Here is a 20,278-nt window from a genome sequence, read left to right as displayed (position 1 = left end):
ATGCACAGAAATGAACCATCACCTAGAGAGAAGATCAGTAAATACAGCTAGCAGAAAAATATGCAACCAAGATATAGAAATCAAAAACAATGAAGTCTGCATGTTCACAGATATAACAAAGAATAAAAATAAACAAGCTAGGTGCTGGTGGCTCATGCCTGTAATTCTAACCACTCAGGAGGCTGAGATCTGAGGATCATGTTCAAAGCCAGCGAGGGGAAGAAACTCTGTGAGCCTCTTATTTCCAATAAACTATTCAGAAAATGTTCAAAGTGGTTCTGCAGCTCAAATGGTAGAGCACTAGCCTTTTGAACACAAGGAAGATCAGGGATAGCACCCAGACCCTGAGTCAAAGCCCCAAGATTTGCAAAAAAGATAAATAAATAACAAAAATAAAGCTAAAGAGAAACAGTAAACAAAGACAAATTGGATGAAGAGTAAATTTAGAAATCAATATTCCAGCTAACTCCTAGTTTTGAGAAATATTTGTAAGTTAACTTAAAAGAGTTCAAATGAAAGGTTTGGAAATAATAACAGCCACTTAGTGACATAACTTGTACTTAAAAGTGTCTTTTAAAGCTAATGTAGGGGAAAAGAATTACACATAATTAAGAGGAATGATCCATTTGCCTAATAAACCTCAGGTAGTCTTCATGCAAAGACCATATATATATATATATATTTTTTTTTTTTTTTTTTTTGCCAGTCCTGGGGCTTGAATGTAGGGCCTAGGCACTCTCCCTGAGCTTCTTTTGCTCAAGGCTGGCGCTCTACCACTAGAGTCAGAGCACCACTTACGGCATTTTCTGTTTATGTGGCACTGAGTAATCCAACCCAGGGCTTCATGCCAGCTAGGCAAGGACTCTACCTCTAAGCCACCTTCCCAGCCAACAATGCACATACATTAAAAAACAAAACAAAACACATAGTTAACACAGTATGTGTTAGAATAAGAAATGCCTAAATTGGGGCTGGGAAGGTGGCTCAGTGGTAGAGTGCTTGACTTGCATTCATGAAGCTCTGGGTTCGATTCCTCAGCACCACATAAGCAAAAAGAAAAAAGCCGGAAGTGGCGCTGTGGCTCAAGTGGTAGAGCATTAGCCTTCAGCTGAAGAGCTGAGACAGCGCCCAGGCCCAGAGTTCAGGCCCCACGACCGGACCACCCACCCTCCCCCCCAAAAAAGAAGTGCCTAAATTGAAATAAAGCAGAAGGTGAGAGGAAATGCATAGGAATGATATTTTTTATTACAGGGATGAGCTCATGCCTATAATTACAACTATTTAAGAGTGGAGATAAGAGGATCCAGGTTCAAGGCTACCTTGAGGGAAAGACTGTAGGAAAAGAAATTAAAACAAAAAATGGCTTGAGGTATCACTCAAGTGATGGATTCCTTGCCTCAAAATTGATTTCAAAATCTCAGTATAAGGAGAGGAGGAAGGGAAGAGGAAGGAATGACAGGAGGTCAAGGGAAAGGAAAGGAATGAGGTGAAGATGTGAATATTAAGTGAATATAAATCCTAGGCAGAAGAAAGCGATCAATACCTTGGAAACATAAGTGAGCTCTTTATATTGAGGAAAAGCAAGGACCCGGTGATTAAAAAGAAGTAGGGAAGGTGAAGAATCACAGGTAGCACCAGCAAAGTAAATCTGGAGAATGATTATGGAGTTTTGCATTGTTTCAAAAAGATAAAATCAGTTGGCTAATTATATGTGTATAACCATGTATTAACTTGGCATTGAAATACAGAATATAAAACCAAAAAGTGAGAATCATTTCAGAAATATTATTTCATGACCAAAGTGACGAATTTTAATACACTTGTCTTAGAAACTACACTATTAAAGCCAGTTGCTCTTGCCTGTAATCCTAATTACTTGGGAGGCTGAGATCTCTGAGGATTATAGTTCCAAGCCAGACCAGGCAGGAAATTCTGTGAGACTCATCTCCAATTAACCACACAAAAAGTCGAAAGTGGAGCTGTGGCTCAAACAGGGTTCTAGCCTTGAGCATAAAAGCTCAGGGGCAGCACCCAGGCCTTGAGTTCAAGCCCCAGGAGGAAGACAGGAAAGGAAGGGAGTGGAAGGGAGAGTAGAGAGAGAGGGGAGAGAGGGAAAAGAGAGGGGAGAGAGGAAAAAGAGAGGGGAGAGAGGATGAGAGAGGGGAGGATGAGAGAAGAATAAGGGGATAGGGGGAAAGGGGGGAGGGGGGAAAGAGGGAGACAGGGAGAGACACACACAGAGGAAGAAACAAGGACAGAAAGAAGAGAAAGGAAAAGGAAAGACAGAAATTACATGTATTAAATCAAAATCAATCAGGAAAAGAGTAAATTTCATTTTGGAAATGTCACCCCTTCACTCACTAGATATGGAGTTTTAACTAAGGAATGGAGCCATATTTTGATTAGAAAGACACTAATGAAAGAGGAAAACTGATCAGTGACATACCTATAATCCTAGCTACTGAGGAGACTCACACCTCCAGTTAATCATCAAATCATCAAAAGTTGGAAGTGGAGGTAGATGCTGGTAGATCACACCTGGAATCTCAGAGGCTGAGATCTGAGGATCAAGGTTGGAAAACAGCCCAATCACACATAAAAAGCTGTGAGACTCTTATCTCTAATTAAGGGGGAGGGAGGGGATGGACAGACAGACTGACCAGAAACTGAGGTGTGACTCAAGTAGTAGAGTGATAAAGCTCAGTACAGCACTCAGGACTGGAGTTCCAGCCCCAGTACCAGCAAGAAAACAAAAACAAGTAAAAAGAAGACTGTGATAACAAAAAAAGATAAGGAGGTCCAAGAAAACAGATGGTTTTAGATCAAAGCTTTAAGGGAGGTCTGGGATGTGGCTTAGTGGTAGCCTTCTTAGCATACACAAAGCCCTGGGTTAGACTCTTCAGTGTCACATAAACAGAAAACCCAAAAGTGGCACAGTGACTCAACTGGTAGAGTGCTAGCCTTGAGCAAAAGAAGCTCAGGGACAGTGCCCAGACCCTGAGTTCAAGCCTCAGGACTGGCACCAAAAAAATAGCATTGGGGAAAAGGCAACCCTAAAAATTCAAGAGGAAGTTTTAAAACATAAAGAATATAGAAGATGGGGAATATTGCCAGAGTAAGGACAGGAAGGTGTCTAGGGCCAAGAGATTTGACCTCTTCAGAAATGTATGTTCCAGAAGTGAAGCAATATGCACACTTCAGAACAGTCTTTCTCACAACTAGGGAGGAAAACAACTCAGTACAAGCTGTTCTGGTCTACGCTTTGCCTGGGAAACAAGTGAATATATATAAACTAGTAACACTGATCCTGACTTCCAACAGCACTCATGAGAAGTACACTATTCACAGCTTTTAACTTAAATCTGATGTAGAAATAAACATGAGAAATAAAAAATCTTCATTAACAGAAATTATAAAAAGCATATTCTCATACTGAAAGTACAATTAATTTGCATAAGACTGCAAAATAACAAAAGGAGGAACATGGGCTCTTATGGAAACATAAGCTCTTGGTTCAGATTAATGTACTTAAAAATTCTCAAAATGGAAGAAGGGGGAGCAAATACTGTCATATTCAATGTACATTATGTAAAAAATGAACTATGGGGTTGGAGATTTAGTTCAGTGGAAGAGCATTTTCCTGACAAGTACAAGGCCCTGAGTTCAGCCCTTGGCTCTGCAAACAACAACAACAACAATAACAAAACAAACAATGTAACTTGAAGATAGAGGGAACCGGGAAAATGGGTAAAAGGAAGGGATGAGTAACACTTACCAAGAAGTACTGTACTCATAACCCCTTTGTACCGCTACTTAATAATATTAAAATCTAAGAAAACCCCTCACAATTGAACGCTCTTAATATTCCATTGTTTAAATGGCATTTCGTTGATACCCTGAAACATTTAAAGTATTTTTGATCAATTACGACTGCAGATTCAGAACACATCTACTTGTTCCTGGGAATAAACAAACAGTATTTTTAAGGTCTCTTATGTCTCGTCTCTACCCAGTTTTCTCTTTAAAAGTCACCATATTTCTTTAAAGTTATCACGGTACTAGGCTTGGAATCCCGACATAAACATGCAAACAAGGCACTAAAGAATTGTGCACACACCCGAATTCGTGCAAGCAACCTCCGTCCCGGATGGCATCAGATATGGGTAGGACGAAAAAAAAAGGGGGGGGGGGAACCTGGTAAATACAATTAGCAAGTAATGCAGGTGCACACGCACAGGTCGAAAACCATGTCCAGTCGGGACCCCGCCGCTGGCCACCGGCGGACTGCGGAGAGCAGTGCCCGGTCCAGAGCAAGGCTGACTCGGGAGGTCAGGGGCGGGACGGGGGCGCGGGGCGGGACGGAGGCGCGGGGCGGCCGGGGGAAGCAACGCCTACGGGCGCAGAGGAGGCCGGCGGCGCTACCCACCAGTCCCGGGCCTGAGGCCCCCTCCCGGGTCGGGCCGGGCCGGCGTCCGGAACCGCAGGGATGGGACCTCGGAACAGCCTCAGATTCCTGGGGTGCCCACAGCAGAGAGACGGGAAGCCTCGGGGGCTGGACAAGTGCCCGGAGCGACCAGCCTGCCCAGCGTCCGGCCCCGGTCCGCTGGCGCCCACTCACCGGGATGCAGGCCGCAACCCTCTCGGCGGCAGCCGCGGCGGCGTCGCTGGCGACTCGCCACAGCCGGTCACTCGAACCACATCAGCTGAGCAGCCCGGCCCAACACAAACAGAAACGCCGCGGCGGCTGCGCCTCCCACTCGGCCCCGCCCCTCGGCGGAAGTGACGCACGAGTTGTGGGTTTTGACCTGCCCGCCCAGGAATGGCTCCTTAGCTTCCTTTCGGCCCGACGATTGACAAATCGTTACTCGGTTCCCGTCCAATCACGCGCAGTGAGACGCAGTACTGGCGGGATTCCGTGACGGACGTGCGTGCGTGCTCCCGGGGAGGCGCGGCTTGGCGAAGTCTAAGGGGGCTTTTGTGGCGGCAGGGCGCTCGGAGGAGGTCCTGAGGTCTGGATGGAGTCCCGGGCCTGCCTGCGGGCGAGCAGCCTGCGCGGCCCCTCGGAGCCGTGCACGCCTCCCTCCCCACTCCCTGAAGGCCCTGTCCGCGAGCGGAGGGCGGCGCGGCCGGCCCTGGGGCGGGGGGGGGGGGGGGACCGCCCTAGGCTTGGCCACAGTCCTGATGTCACTCAGAACACTCAGAAGCGCTTTCGCATACACTACTTACGGCATGGGACTTAGCATACACCACCAGCCCTGTTTTCTCGGAATTCTTCCCTTTCACGCACACCAGGAAGGCCCACCGCTTAGCTAGGGGTAACTAGTTGTCAATAGATTCCGTGTTCTGGATTTCATCTCCTGGGTGTCAATACTGTAACACTGGGCTGGGAAGGTGGCTCAGTGGTAGAGCACTTGCCTTGCATGCATGAGGCCATGGGTTCGATTCCTCAGCACCACATAAGCAAAAAGAAAAAAGCCGGAAGTGGCGCTGTGACTCAAGTGGTAGGGCACTAGCCTTGAGCTGAAGAGCTGAGGGACAGTGCCCAGGCCCAGAGTTCAGGCCCCATGACCGGACCCCCCCAAAAAAAAACCTGATTAGGGGCTGGGAAGGTGGCTCAGTGGTAGAGCACTTGCCTTGCATGCATGAGGCCCTGGGTTCGATTCCTCAGCACCACATAAGCAGAAAAGCCGGAAGTGGCGCTGTGGCTCAAGTGCTAGAATGCTTGCCAAGAGCTGAGGGACAGCTCGCAGGCCTAGAGTTCAGGCCACCATCGACAAAAATAAATTGAACAAGATACTGTAACACTTTGTAAGATGGTTGTAATATTCTTTAGAAAGGGGAATTATGGGGGCTGGGAAGGTGGCTCAGTGGTAGAGCGCTTGCCTTGCATGCCTGAGGCCCTGGGTTCGATTCCTCAGCACCACATAAGAAAAAAGAAAAAAAGCCGGAAGTGGCTCTGTGGCTCAAGTGGTAGAGCGCTAGGCTTGAGCTGAAGAGCTGAGGGACAGCACCTAGGCCCAGAGTTCAGGACCCATGACCGGACCCCCCCCCAAAAAAGGGGGGGAATTATGTGGACTGCCAAACACTATAGGTGTTGGACTATAAATATGTTTTGTTGTTGTTTTTAATGGACAGTTGACTATAAGGAAGCTGAAGTAGGAAGATCATGAGTTTGAGGCCAGCCTGAGCTGTAACTCGAGGTCTTAAAACAAAAAGCCAGCCTGTTTGGCTCTTGGGGCACAGATGGTTGTATTGTTGTACATCATAATGCTTGGCAAATCCCAGAAGTCACAAGCTATCCAACAGGTACTTAAAGCTGCTTTTGCTGAAAAGTACTGAATTTTTACTTGGACCCACTAAAAGGAAGGGAAAAGCTAGGAACCTAGCTCCATTTCATTTCCTCTTTGTTTAACACTCCTTTAGAATCCCAAGAGAACAGTACAAATTAATGTTTACCAGGAGGGTTGAAAAACTGTCCCAAAGAAAAGAATTTGCAACCTCAGGGATCAACAGTAACAACTTTTCCTCAGGAACCTCTTCCAAAACAAGGATTAAGATAATGGTCAACAGGCCACACCTGTGACTGAGAAGTTTATACATTCCTCTTAGCCCAATCCCAAATTCTTTTGTCTGTTTAAATCTAAAGATCATTTCTGTGCCCTGAAGATGCACTAAAGGTGTGTTTAAGTGATGTCTTACGGTGGCATGTCCAAGCCTTGCAATAATTAGCCTTCATTCTTTGTCCAACCGTTTGCCTATTTGGTAAATTGAGACAAGTGGCCAGACCCAACATGAAATCTCAGGAGTTTGGGACTTGGGTTGAAAACCCCAATTTCAATTAGACCCTTTTAGGGGCTGTGAATGTGGCTGGGTGGTAGAGTGTTTGCCTAGTATGCATAAAGCCCTGGGTTTGATTCCTCTACCCCACAGAAAAAGATGGAAGTGGCATTGTGGTTCAGGTGGTAGAGTGCTAACCTTGAGCAAAAGAAGCTCAGGGAGGGTTGAGAAGGTGGCTCAGTGAGAGAGTGCTTGCCTTGCATGTATGAGGCCCAAGTAAATACTTAAAGATGTACACCACAAATTAAAACTTAGAGTAAGATGGCAGAAGCTTTAGTAGAAAAATGTTTCATTTTGTTAAAAAAACATATTCTGACACTTGTTAAAATGACCAGAAAGACTTCAGGACTATTGAAACTATTGCAGTAAGTGTCAAGACAGGAAGACAAAAGCTTAAATTCAAGTTCAAATATAACAAAGCTGAGATTAGAGTCAAAGAGCAAAGGGAGTAGTCAGTACATGGAAAATTAGTAAGTGGTGACATCTAGGGCAGGAGAGATTCTCAATAAACAGACCAGATTCTTGTTGAAAATAGGTGCAAGTGACCAGTTACCAAGGATGGAGTTTTGTGTGTGTGTGTGTGTGGGTGTGTGGGTGTGTGGTGGTGGTGTGTGGTGGTGGTGGTGGTGGTAGTAGTGGTGGTCATGGAGCTTGAAGTCTAGGCCTGGACACTGTCCCTCAGCTCTTCAGCTCAAGACTAGTCCTCTACCATTTGAGCCACAGCGCCACCTCCGGTTTTCTGGTGGTTAATTGGAGATAAGAGTCTCCTAGACTTTCCTGAAGGGGCTGCATTTGAATCATGATCCTCAGATATCAGCCTCCTGAGTAGCTAGGATTACAGGTATGAGCCACCAGCGCCCAGCTGAGAATTTTTTTTTTAAACTTAGAAGACTCTTACTACAACTTGGCTTTGATAGATATAACCCAAAAGCCTGGCTGGGAACATGGCTTAGTGGTAGAGTGCTTGCCTAGCAGGCATGAAGCCCTGGATTGGATTCCTCAGTACCACATACACAGAAAAACCTGGAAGTAGCACTGTGGCTCAAATGGTAGAGTGCTAGCCTTGAGCAAAAAAGGTTCAGGGAGGGCTGGGAAGGTGGCTCAGTGGTAGAGTGCTTGCCTTGCATGCATGAGGCCCTGGGTTCGATTCCTCAGCACCACATAAGCAGGAAAAAAAAATGCTGGAAATAGCGCTGTGGCTCAAGTGGTAGAATGCTAGCCTTGAGCTGAAGAGCTGAGGGACAGCACCCAGGCCCAGAGTTCAGGCCCCACGACTGGACCCAAAAAAAAAAGGTTCAGGGACAGTGCCCAGGCCCTGCGTTCAGTCCCCAGGACTGTCAAAAATAATTAAATCAAAAGCCTAAGGATAACACTTACTTTGAGAAAAAGCATGACTAAAGTTTGATCAAGGAGAGATGGTCTCATTGTGCTATTATCATTTCCTTAGAGATGAAATATCCAGATTTAGCTGGGCGCCTGTGGCTCACGCCTGTAATCCTAGCTACTTAGGAAGCTAAGATCTGAGGATCATGGTTCAAAGCCAGCCCAGGCAGGAAAAGTCTGTGAGACTCTTATCTCCAATAAACTACTCAGAAAAGCAGAAGTAGCACTGTGGCTCAAGTGCACTAGCCTTGAGCTGAAGAGCTGAGGGACAGCGCCCAGGCCCAGAGTTCAAGCTCTACGACCGACCAAAACAAAAAAAAAAAATCCAGATTTTTCTCCCCTGTTAGAAATTTCAAAGTAATCCACAATTCCTTCTTTGCCCTTCCTTTGCCTTCCTTGTCTATCACCCTATCTTTAATCAGACGTGTAGCCTGATTGATCTTAATGCAGAATTTTTTGGTATTTCCTCAGCTCTATAATCTCACGTCCACTGCTTTATTTTGGCTTTCCTCCTTCCTTGCCCACCAATGTCACCTAACTGGTTCTACATTCTATCTTCAACCTCTAACCTAGTCTCTTGTACAGCCAAAATAATCTTTCAGACTGCAAGTCCAATCATATGCTTTCCTGAATTAAAAGGCTTTTTACCAGAGAAAGAAAGGAGGAAATGAACTGAATAAAAATAAAACATGTGATTCTATTTTTTAAAGGGCTTTTTACCTCTTTACATAATTATTAAATATAGAACATGCATGTAACAACTGATTAGATTGCATAATCATAATACCTGGCAGATCCCAGAAGTATATAATCTACGTAGCAGATATTTAAACTGCTTTGGCCCAAGAGCACTAAATCCTTACTTGAGTGTAACCAAGAGACTAGAGAGGGAGAAAGCAGCAAGGGAGGGAGGGGGATAGAGGTGAATAATGTTGAGGTTAGTTACAACAGTATATGAAAAGGACATAAAAAACCTCAGTAAAAGCTAATGATCAATAGGGTGGTAAAGAGAGGAAAAGAAAAACTGGAAGGTGAGTATTAGCAAGAAAGGATTGGCTAATGGTGAAAGGATGAGTATGGTCCAAATAGGTTGTTAGAAAATGTAAAAACAGAATAGTGAAATCTGTTGTAATTGTATTAGGAAGAGAAAAGGAGTAAGGAAAGGTGTAGGTAGAGATAGATTGGAATACAGTAAATGCATTCATGGGACCATCACTATGAAATGCCCCACTGAGGAGTTAATATATACAAAAATTAAAAGTTTCGCTGCCATTTCATCTCCACAGACCAAACAATGAAGGCATCATAAGTTATGAGCCTCTTATCTCCCAACTTTTCTTTCCTACAACATACTTCCTACTCTTTAACATCTAGTTACACCTATACTTCCAGAAATACCCGAGCATTTTTGTAGTTCATGCCTCTCTGTTCAAGCTATAGATTTAGCTTCCCTTCCTTGTTCAGAATTCTAAATATTTCTTCTTCAACCAGGAAAATCTTATCTTACCACTTTATAGACTTAAATCATTTTTCTGTCTATATTTATTTTGTATTGCTTGAGTCCTAGCCTATATATTAGTTAAAATATTTGAATATAACAACTTCTACAACTCTCCCCTTTCTCAAATTCTTAGAAACTTGATTTACTCTTTTAAAGATATTGCCATCTGGGCTGGGAAGGTGGCTCAGTGGTAGAGAGCTTGCCTTGCATGCATGAGGCCCTGGGTTCGATTCCTCAGTACCACATAAGCAAAAAGAAAAAAGCTGGAAGTGGCACTGTGGCTCAAGTGGTAGAGTGCTAGCCTTGAGCTGAAGAGCTGAGGCACAGCGTCCAGGCCCAGAGTTCAGGCCCCAAGCCCGGACCCAAAAAAAAAAAAAAGAAAAGATATTGCCATCTATGTCCACGAATGAGGTTCTATAACTAAACATCATGATCCTGATCATGCAGCCTCAAAATTCTTAGCAGTGCAGATCTTGAGCATCGTGGGCCTTTCAAGGAAAAGGAAGTTCCCACAGAATCACAGACTATGGCTTAGGAGAAAAGGATTGTGTGTGTGTGTGTGTGTGTGTTGTGTTTTTTTCTTTCTTTAAATTTTCCCAGAGGAGCAGACAAGGCAGAAAAGCAAAAGGACTGGGCAACACAGCAAACAGATGAACACTAGTTAGAGTATGATTGAACTGGTACCTAAATAAATAGAACAGGTAGCATGTTTCCTTTAATGCCTTTGAAAATTTACAGATCTGACATGGACTAGCAGTGTTGAGAAGTGTGTGTGTATGTGTGTACTAGGACTTGGACTCAAGGCATCGAAGCTGTCCCTTAGGTTGTTTTTCATGCAAGGCTGACCCTCTACCACTTGAACCACAGCTCCACATCCAGCTTTTTAGTGGTTAATTGGAGATGAGTTACATCTATGATCACAGGTGTCAAACTGAGCATATTTCTTTTGTCTTTTTTTTTGTCGGTCATGGGGCTTGAACTCTGGGCCTGGGCACTGTCTCTCAGCTCTTTAGCTCAAGGCTACTGCTCTACCACTTGAGCCACGGTGCCACTTCCTGTTTTCTGAGTGGTTTATGGGAGATAAGAGTCTCACAGACTTTCCTAACTGGTCTGGCTTTGAACCTCAATCCTCAGATCTCAGCCTCCTGAGTAGCTAGGATTATAGGCATGAGCCACTGGTGAATGCCTCTGAGCATATATTTTGAGGTGGGCAATATTAGACTCTAATTCTATCTTTGATACTTCTTTAGAAAATTACACAGTGTTGTGTTTCTCTCTCTCTCTCTCTCTTTCTCTCCCTATCTCTCCCCCCCTCTGTGTGTGTGTGTGTGTGTGTGTGTGTGTGTGTGCACCCACATACAAGCATGCCAGTTCTTGGCTTGAACTCAGGGCCTTCATGCCATCCCTGAGCTACTTTGTTCCAGGTAGTGCTCTACCACTTGACCCATGGCTATACATTCAGCTTTGTTTTTGTGGCTAATTAGAAATAAGAGTCTCTTCAGCTTTTCTGCCTATGCTGGCTTCAAACTGATCTCAGTCTCTGAGTAGCTAGGATTACATGTGTGATCCACCCATACCCAGCTACTCACCTTTAAGGCTCATTTCCAGCAATTGAACAGGGCCTTTTAAAGGTCACTTGGATCCAAGTTGAGATAAACTATCTATGTTTTAGAAGGCAGTCACACTTGTTCTTGTTCATAGTGTACTTTAAAATCATTACAGGGTAGAGGCATGGGAACCAGAATTTTATTTATTTTTAAGTTTTTTTCTTTTTGTTTCTTCTTTTTTTGTTGTTGTTGTTGGTCCTGGGTTTTGAACTCAGCCTGGATGCTGTCCCTAAGCTTTTCCCTTTTTCCGCTCAAGGCTAGCATTCTACTATTTGAGCCACAGTGCCACTTCTGGTTTTTCCTGGTTAATTGGAGATAAAGAATCTCAAGGCCTTTCCTGTTTGGGCTGGCTTTGAAGCACTATCTCAGATCTCAGCCTCCTGAATTGGTAGGATTATAGGCGTGAGCCACCAGTGCTTGTTTTTTAAATTTTCTTTAATTGTTATTTTAAAGGTGATGTACAGAGAGGTTACAGTTACATAAGTCAGGTAAAGAGTACATTTCTTTTTGGACAGTGTCACCCAGAATTTTATTTTTTCCTGTAACAAAGTAACCTCTCTGAGGTTATTTTTTTTCATCCAATTTTTTATATTTTTACCCTTTTAATTATTATAAAGGTGATATACATAAGAGTTTACAGTTTATGTCAGGTAACGAGTACATTTCTTTCTTTTTTTTCTTGTTGGTTGTGCAGCCTGAACTCTGGGCCTGGGTGCTGTCCCTCAGCACTTCAGCTCAAGGCTAGCGCTCTACCACTTGAGCCACAGCGCCACTTCTGGCTTTTCCTGCTTATGAGGTACTAAAGAATCGAACCCAGGGCTTCATGCATTCAAGGCAAGCACTCTACCACTGAGCCACCTTTCCAGCCCCATTTCTTCTTCTTCTTTCTCTCCTTTCCTTTCTTTCCTTTTTTTCTTTCTCTTTCTTTTCTCCTTTTCTTTTCTCTTTTTTCTTTTTTTTTTTGCTGGCCCTGGGGGCTTGGATTCAGGGCCTGGGCACTGTCCCTGAGCCCATTTGTGCTCAAGACTAGGTGCTCTACCACTTGAACCACAGTGCCACTTCTGGCTTTTTTTTTGAATAGTTTATTGGAGATAAGAGTCTCAGGCAGACTTTTCTGCCTTGAGCTCATTTTGCTCAAGGCTAGCATTCTAGCACTTCGAGCCATAATACCACTTCTGGTTTTCTGGTGGTTAATTGGAGATAAAAGATTTAAAAGATGGGGCTGGAAGGGGCTGGGAAGGTGGCACAGTGGTAGAGCGCTTGCCTTGCATGCCTGAGGCCCTGGGTTCGATTCCTCAGCACCACATAAGCAAAAAGAAAAAAAGCCAGAAGTGGCACTGTGGCTCAAGTGGTAGAGCGCTAGCCTTGAGCTGAAGAGTTGAGGGACAGTGTCCGGGCCCAGAGTTCAGGCCCCACGACCGACTAAAAAAAAAAAAAAAGGAGAGAGAGAGATAAAAGAGCCTCAAGGCCTTTCCTGCCTAGATGGGCTTGGAATAGCAATTTTCAGATCTCAGCCTCCTGACTCCTGAATAGCTAGAATTATAGGCGTCTACCACTGCCCTGGTAGATTTAGTATAATTTTATTTTATTTATCAGTTGTGGGGCTTGAACTCTGGGCCTGGGCACTGTCCCTGCACTCTTCAGCTCAAGGGGAGCACTCTATCGCTTGAGCCACAGTGCCATGTCGGGTTTTCTATTGGTTTATTGGATATAAGAGTCTCATGGGTTTTCCTTCCCTGGGCTGGCTTTGAACCATGATCCTCAGATCTCAGCCTCCTAAGTAGCTAGGATTACAGGTGTGAGCATCCAGAGCCCGATAGAGTTAGTATAATTCTTTAGGGAGTACTCATTAAGATGACACACCTGTAATCCCAGCAATCAAGGCTGAGGAAACAAGATTGTAAATTCAAGGCCAGATTGTTATATAACAAGGACTTGTCTCCAAATAAGTAAATGATGTTTTAAAAGGGTACTAGTATTTTTGTTAGAATTGCTTAAAAACTGCTTTTCATGAGCCCACAAACTAAAATTTGGAGAAAAACATGGCATACCAGCCTCTATTTTGTGTGTCTTTGCCCTAAACCATTCTCTCTTTAGTTACTTTGCAATCAATCAATCACCTTGAAACCTGGAAAGGACAGAACTTATCAATAATATCCTTTTGAAAAAGGACCAAAACTACTGTTAAGGAATAATATAGCCTGTTCAAGAGGGAACACCAACCAGACACTGGTTACTTGTTATCCCGACCAGTGATGACAGTGGTATCTGATAGAAAATACTTAAACTAAAAACTTATGTAGTGCTGACCTTGCTGAATCATCTCCCCTCCTTTTCCCTCTCCTCACATATACCCTACAGCTGTAAAATATAAAACCTGTGAATTGAAGGCCAATGTGTCTGCCAAAAACAGATTCTGAAAAAATCACCAAAAAAACCCCAACAAATCCCTAAAATCCAAGATTCTACCTTTGCACAAAGAGCCCTTTCCCATTCCTACCCTGCTTCTCTCTCAAGACAAACTATCCCAGACCCTTGTTCTGCCTGAATTCACTCTCTCTGCCTATTGAAAAGGTGACCTCAGCCGGATGCCAGTGGCTCATGCCTGTAATCCTACTCAGGAGGCTGAGATCTGAGGATTGAGGTTCAAAGCCAGCCAAGGCAGGAAAGCCTTGAAACTCTTATCTCCAATTAACCTCCAGAAAACCAGAAGTAGTGCTGTGGTTCAAGTGGTAGAGTGCTAGCCTTGAGCAAAAGAGCTCAGAGACGACACCCAGGCCCCCTGAGTTCAAGCCCACAACCAAAAAAAAAAGAAAAAAAAGAAGAAAGAATAAAAGGTGACTTCAGTTGTAAGACAACACACGGCACACTACTGTCTTTCCAGTCTGGCTAGATTTGGTCATCCCTCTCAGGCTTTTCCCTGAAATAAAAGTCTGTGTTTACTTTCTGTCTGTTCTTTATTCTGATACTCTATAATGACTGTTTTCTTACAATATCCACTTTTCCTGAACTCCTTCTAAAATAATGATCAACCAAGCTATACTTTGACCAAGACTGTTTAATAATTATTCATACCTTTCTCTTACATCCCCCTAGCTTCTTGTCAGTTTAAAGCTAAAACTCATGTCTGTACTTCAAAAGATGCTGAGTATTATCTTCCCAATGGTATGACCATACCATGTAACAAAATCTCCTTTCTCTGTCCTTTACTACATCTTTATTTGGCACATATAGGGCCATATGGTTGGATCTTACATGTGGAACTCATGGAGTTTGGGAGGAAGAGTCTAAAAGCTATCTTCATTTTCAAAATGGCAACTGGGTAGCTATTTCAACTTCAAGACACCAGCTTCAATAACTCGTAAGAGAGTCAGTCTGAATACATTACGATTCTTAGATGGTATTACTTCAGTCACCTCCATCCATTATCTTAATTACAGCTCTAGCTTCTACATCGACACTTGTTGCTTCATCTTGTACTTTTGTTATTCCAGACTAGGATTTGGCTAAGGAAATGCTGTGGCTGGTTGGATGTAGACCACTAGATCCCTATCAGCAATATGGCTGTTTAATTTTCTTGCCATTTGTGTGTTCACTGAAGTAGCACTTTAATTCCCTCACCTCACCATCCCCTCATTTTCACTTTACATTCATAATTTGGCATAAGCTTTTAGCCTGTCTCAGCTTTGGCATGATACACAGAGAGCTTCATCATTTCAAGCTTTTGATTTAAAAATAGAGATTCTTTGACTTAAACTTAGAGGCCACTGGATCCAATTTAATGTTGTATCTTAGGGAATAGGGGCTTACAGACCAGTCAGCTAGTGGAGCAGTCAGAACACACAGATTTATCAATTAAATAACTTATATGATTGTAGTTAATGGTACCCCAAACAATTATAATGGTAATAAAACTTAAGGTTTTGGACCCCAGGCCCAAACTGCAGGAGTTCCACATTAGGTCTGGCACTTTCCCCATATATCTAATAAAAAGACGTGGTGAGCAGGGAGCCAGTGGTTTACACCTGTAATCCCAGTTACTCAGGAGGCTGAGATCAAAACCAGCATGTACAGAAAGTCTATGAGACTCTGGGGTGGGGATAGGGTACAACTGACATCATCATTTTTTTGCTTGCTATAAACAGAATGTGTCCAGCTTTTAGACTCTACCATGATCCTGTAGTCATGCTTCAAAGCTAGTAAGGTGGGTTGAGTCATTGTCTTGCATCTCACTGACTTCATCCAAAAAGAGGTTCTCTTCCTTTAAGGACTCAAGTAGTTAGACTGGGTCCACCAGATAATCCAGGTTGATCTTGTCTCAAGGTCTGTAACCTTAATTACACCTGCAGCATACCTTACCTATCACCGATCCTGGAAATCAGGTTGTGGACATCTTGGTGTGGGGGTGGGAGGTTAATGATGAAGTTAGGCTTATAATGCCTAAGGTCACATGCAGATTCACTGGTTTTCTTTTCTTTTCTTTTTTAAAGTCAGTCATGGGGCTTGAACTCTGGGGCTTGGGCGCTGTCCCTGTGCTCTTCAGCTCAAGGTGAGCGCTCTACCGCTTGAACCACAGTGCCACTTCTGGTTTTCTAGTGGTTTGTTGGAGATAAGAGTCTCATGGAGTTTCCTGCCAAGGCTGGCTTTGAACTGTGATCCTCAGATCTCAGCCTCCTGAGTAGCTAGGATTACAGGCATGAGCCACCAGCGCCCAGCTCACTAGTTTCATATCAACTATTTCACTATATAACCTCTACCTACTCCTCTTCAAGTACTCTTTTTTTTTTTCCCCGGTTGGTCCTGGGGCCGGAACTGACAGCTGGGCGCTGTCCCTCAGCTCAAGGCTAGCACTCTACCTCTTGAGCCACAGCACCACTTCCGGCTTTTTTTCTTGTTTATGTGGTGCTGAGGAATCAAACCCAGGGCCTCATGCATGCAAGACAAGCACTCTACCACTGAGCCACCTTCCCATCCCCTCTTCAAATACTCTTAAAACAGAGATACTGTTATTCAAAATCATGAATGAAGTCTAAGCATAGGTAATCTTTAGTTAACTTCATATAAAGGGTAATCATTTAAATTAACATTTAACTTTTAAACATCCTAGCTTAATAAAGTATATTTATTAAGTATTATTTAGCTCATTTATTTTTTTCAAAAAAAGTGTAACAAAATCTACAATAACTCCTTTTTTGTCTCCCTAGATTCAATCATCCTGAAATCAATTTTTTTTTTTTGGGTCCGGTCGTGGGGCCTGAACTCTGGGCCTAGGCACTGTCCCTCAGCTCTTCAGCTCAAGGCTAGCGCTCTACCACTTGAGCCACAACGCCACTTCCGGCTTTTTTCTTTTTGCTTATGTGGTGCTGAGGAATTGAACCCAGGGCCTTGAGCATGCAAGGCAAGCGCTCTACCACTGAGCCACCTTCCCAGCCCTGAAATCAATTTTTTTTTTATTGTAAAGATACTATACAGAGGGTTACAGTTACATGAGTAAGGTAATGAGTACACTTCCTATTGAGCATTGTTACCCCCTCCATTGTTTGAAATCAATGTTTTTAAGTATACATGAAACATGCACATACTATTTTGTTCATAGTATATGGTTATTAAACCTTTTTCCACTTAAGATTTTTTTCTAATATTGTTTGGATACTTATTTAATACATTAAATCTACTCAGCTTTGAAAATAGTTCATTGTTTTGGATAAAGTCTCTTATCTGTTTTAAGCTAACAAAGTAAATGCCATAAACTGAGTGATTTAAACAACAAAAGTTATTTTTTCACTGTTGTGGGGGCTGAAAGTCCAAGGTCAGGGTGCCTGCCAGCTTGATCAGGCACTTGACTTGCAGTGAAGAGGGCAAGGAGCTCTCTGGATTCTCTTCTCATGAATACACTAATCCTACTTGTAAGGTATCCACCTAGATGGCATCATCTAATTACTTCCTCTAAGGCCTAATTACTTCCTTGAAGCCTATCTCCAAATACAGTCAAACTGAGAACTGGTGCTTCAAAATAGCACTAAGTAGAGGAGACTACGATTCAGGCCAAAGTCAGGAATGTGAGTTTTCTCAATAAAGCATGTGATAAGATTTTGAAGCAAGTGACAAAAATCTTAGCTTGTGAGAAAAGGCAGGGGCAGAAGAAGGGAGTTTACAGGAAAATTTGAGCATGGAGACATGAATGTGCTATAGCAAGCAACACTGCAGCTCGGGCTAGTGAGGTGGATTAGTGGTAGAGTACTTGCCTCGCTTGCATGAAGCCCTGGGTTTGATTCCTCAGTACCATATAAACAGAAAAAGTCTGAAGTGGCACTATGGCTCAAATGGTAGAGTGCTAGCCTTGAGCAAGAGGCTCAGGTACAGTGCTCAGGACCTAAGTTCAAGCCCCAAGACTGGCAAAACAAACAGAAAAACCCCAAAACACTGCAGATCCCATTTGAAGTTTGTATTTATGAGTTTGTAAAAAAAAAAAAGTTTAACCAGGAATAGAATTTAAGCACATCAGAATAGAAGGACAAGCAATGCTTTTGAAAGTTGTACAGAGTATGATAGACAATGGCAAGAGTAGGAATGGACATGAATATAGAAAGGTGTTTTTTTTTTTTTTTTTTTTTTGGTCGGTCGTGGGGCTTGAACTCTGGGCCTGGGCGCTATCCCTCAGCTCTTCAGCTCAAGGCGAGCGCTCCACCGCTTGAGCCATAGCGCCACTTCCAGTTTTCTAGTAGTTTATTGGAGATCAGTGTCTCATGGACTTTCCTTCCCCAGGCTGGCTTTGAACTGTGATCCTCAGGTCTCAGCCTACTGAGTAGCTAGGATTACAGCTGTGAGCCACCGGCGCCAGGCTCATGTTTCATAATTTATTGTTGTGTATTTACCTATTGCAAAACTCAGATTAAAATGAGCATTTTTGTCGGGCGCTGGTGGCTTCACGCCTGTAATCCTAGCTACTCAGGAGGCTGAGATCTGAGGATCATTGTTCTAAGCCAGCCTGGGCAGGAAAGTCCATGAGACTCTGATCTCCAATAAACCACTGGAAAACTAGAAGTGGTGCTGTGGTTCAAGCGGTAGAGCACTCACCTTGAGCTGAAGAGCTGAGGGACAGCACCCAGGCCCAGAGTTCAAGCCTCAGGACCAACAAAAAAATAAATGAGCATTTTATTTTGGCCTTAAGGCATCTGAGAAGTGTTCTGTTGCATTTTGTGTCCTCTGGAGCAACTGGTGCTTAAGAATCAGTTTCCAACATGGTTTCTTCATTCATGTATGACAGTCTCATTCTTCAGAGCCTCTCCATGTGGCATAAGTTTTCCCAGAATGACCTTACATGGTATCTGGCCTTCTAAGAGTAAGTGTTCCAAAGAAAACATGGAAGATGTAAAACCAGTTAAAGGCCAATTCTGGGACTGTGTGTCAGTTTTACTATACTTTACTGGTCAAATCAGTCACAGAACCCACCCAGATTTGAGAAGACTCTACTTATTGATAGGGAAAAGCAAGTCCATGGTACAAATGAGGATAAACATAGGAAATATCTTCTCAAAACCCTTACAGTATCATGAGAGAGGTAGTTACTATTATCATTATGATTTATATCATTATGATATAAAACAAAGCCCAAACCAGCATGGTGGTATATTACCTCTCAGCACTCAGGAGGTTAAGGCAAGAGGATCTTGAGTTTGAGAGTATCAGAGCTACCTACAGTGCAATCTCAATCCTAAAACCAACCAACAAAAAAGAAAAGAACAAAAACCAAAGCATGTATGAACAGAAAGGAAACAATTTTGACTGGAAAACAGGTATAAAATTTCATTGAAATATAATTTTTATAGACTAAATTTAGGGAATAAAATAAGCAGACAGACATAAGGGACAGACATCTGTCTGGCATGTTTGGGAAATACTAAAGAATATAGTGTGGGTAAAGAGAACAGAGGATAAAAATAATTACAGATATCATGGATATCATGGTAAGTTTAGCTTTATTTTGTAGGTATTAGAGAATAATTTGAGATTTCTAAGGTAGAAAACTAAGTGGAAGGTGGCGTGTACAGGAAGATCTAGGATGATATGAACATGGAGGACTAATAATATATGAAAGATTTACCAATAATAATAATTCAAATAACAAAAGCAGGCCAAAAGCTGCAAATATACTTTAGAGGTTAATTATGTTAGACTGACAATATCCTTAATTGATTATAGCTAAACACAAGAAAGTATCTTACATATGTATACATATATATCTTTTATTGTCTTTAAGTAGTTGTAATTTAACAAAGCAGTTTATGAATACAATGCATTTTGATCAATGCCACTCCTTTAGACAAGTATCTTAAATACCTATAATTTATTAAATCTAAAAGAATAGAGCTAGTTACATAATTTCTATAAAATTTGTGACTTCAAATAAATAGTACTTATTTTAAATTTCATACAAGGTGGGATATTTAACATTAAGCATGCTTCCATGGTTACCTAATCAAAATACTTCTATTTATTATTAGGTTGGCACACAGTTCAATATCAATTTCATTATCCAGATAAAAACTAGGTTAAACATGGTTAAAATGCATTTATAAAACAATTATTTGTGATTCTGGATCAACTTTTATTGAGCACCCCCTATTCTCCAAGTCCCCCAAAATGTTTATTTTACTGTATTCTTAAAAAAAGAGGGCTGGGAATGTGGCTTAATAGTAGAGTGCTTGCCTAGCATGCATGAAGCCTTGGGATCGATTCCTCAGTACCACATAAACAGAAAAAGCTGCAAGTGGCTCAACTGGTACATTGTTAGCCTTGAGCACAGAGAGGCTCAGGGACAGAGCCCAGGCCCCAAGTTCAAGCCCAGGGCCAGCAAATGAGAGAAAGAGAAAGAGAGAAAGAGGGAGAGAGAGAGAGTGCACGAGACAGCGTGTGAGAGAGGTGAAAGTATTGAAGAGACTGATAAAAC

General features: G+C 42.8%; 1 protein-coding gene across 4 annotated transcripts in view; it reads right to left on the bottom strand.

The window, feature by feature from the left end:
* Positions 1-4,751, bottom strand: part of Pnpla8 (patatin-like phospholipase domain containing 8) — a 41,868-nt gene extending 37,117 nt beyond the window's left edge. For all 4 annotated transcript variants that reach the window (XM_013024032.1, XM_013024033.1, XM_013024035.1 and 1 more), the window contains exon 1: positions 4,619-4,751. The gene's annotated coding sequence lies outside the window, so the exon portion shown is untranslated. The remainder of the gene's footprint in view (positions 1-4,618) is intronic.
* Between the last annotated feature and the right edge of the window lie 15,527 nt (positions 4,752-20,278).

Source organism: Dipodomys ordii, unplaced genomic scaffold (assembly GCF_000151885.1).
Source record: "Dipodomys ordii isolate 6190 unplaced genomic scaffold, Dord_2.0 Scaffold72, whole genome shotgun sequence".
NCBI lineage: Eukaryota > Metazoa > Chordata > Mammalia > Rodentia > Heteromyidae > Dipodomys > Dipodomys ordii.
This window is presented reverse-complemented; position numbering and strand designations above follow the sequence as displayed.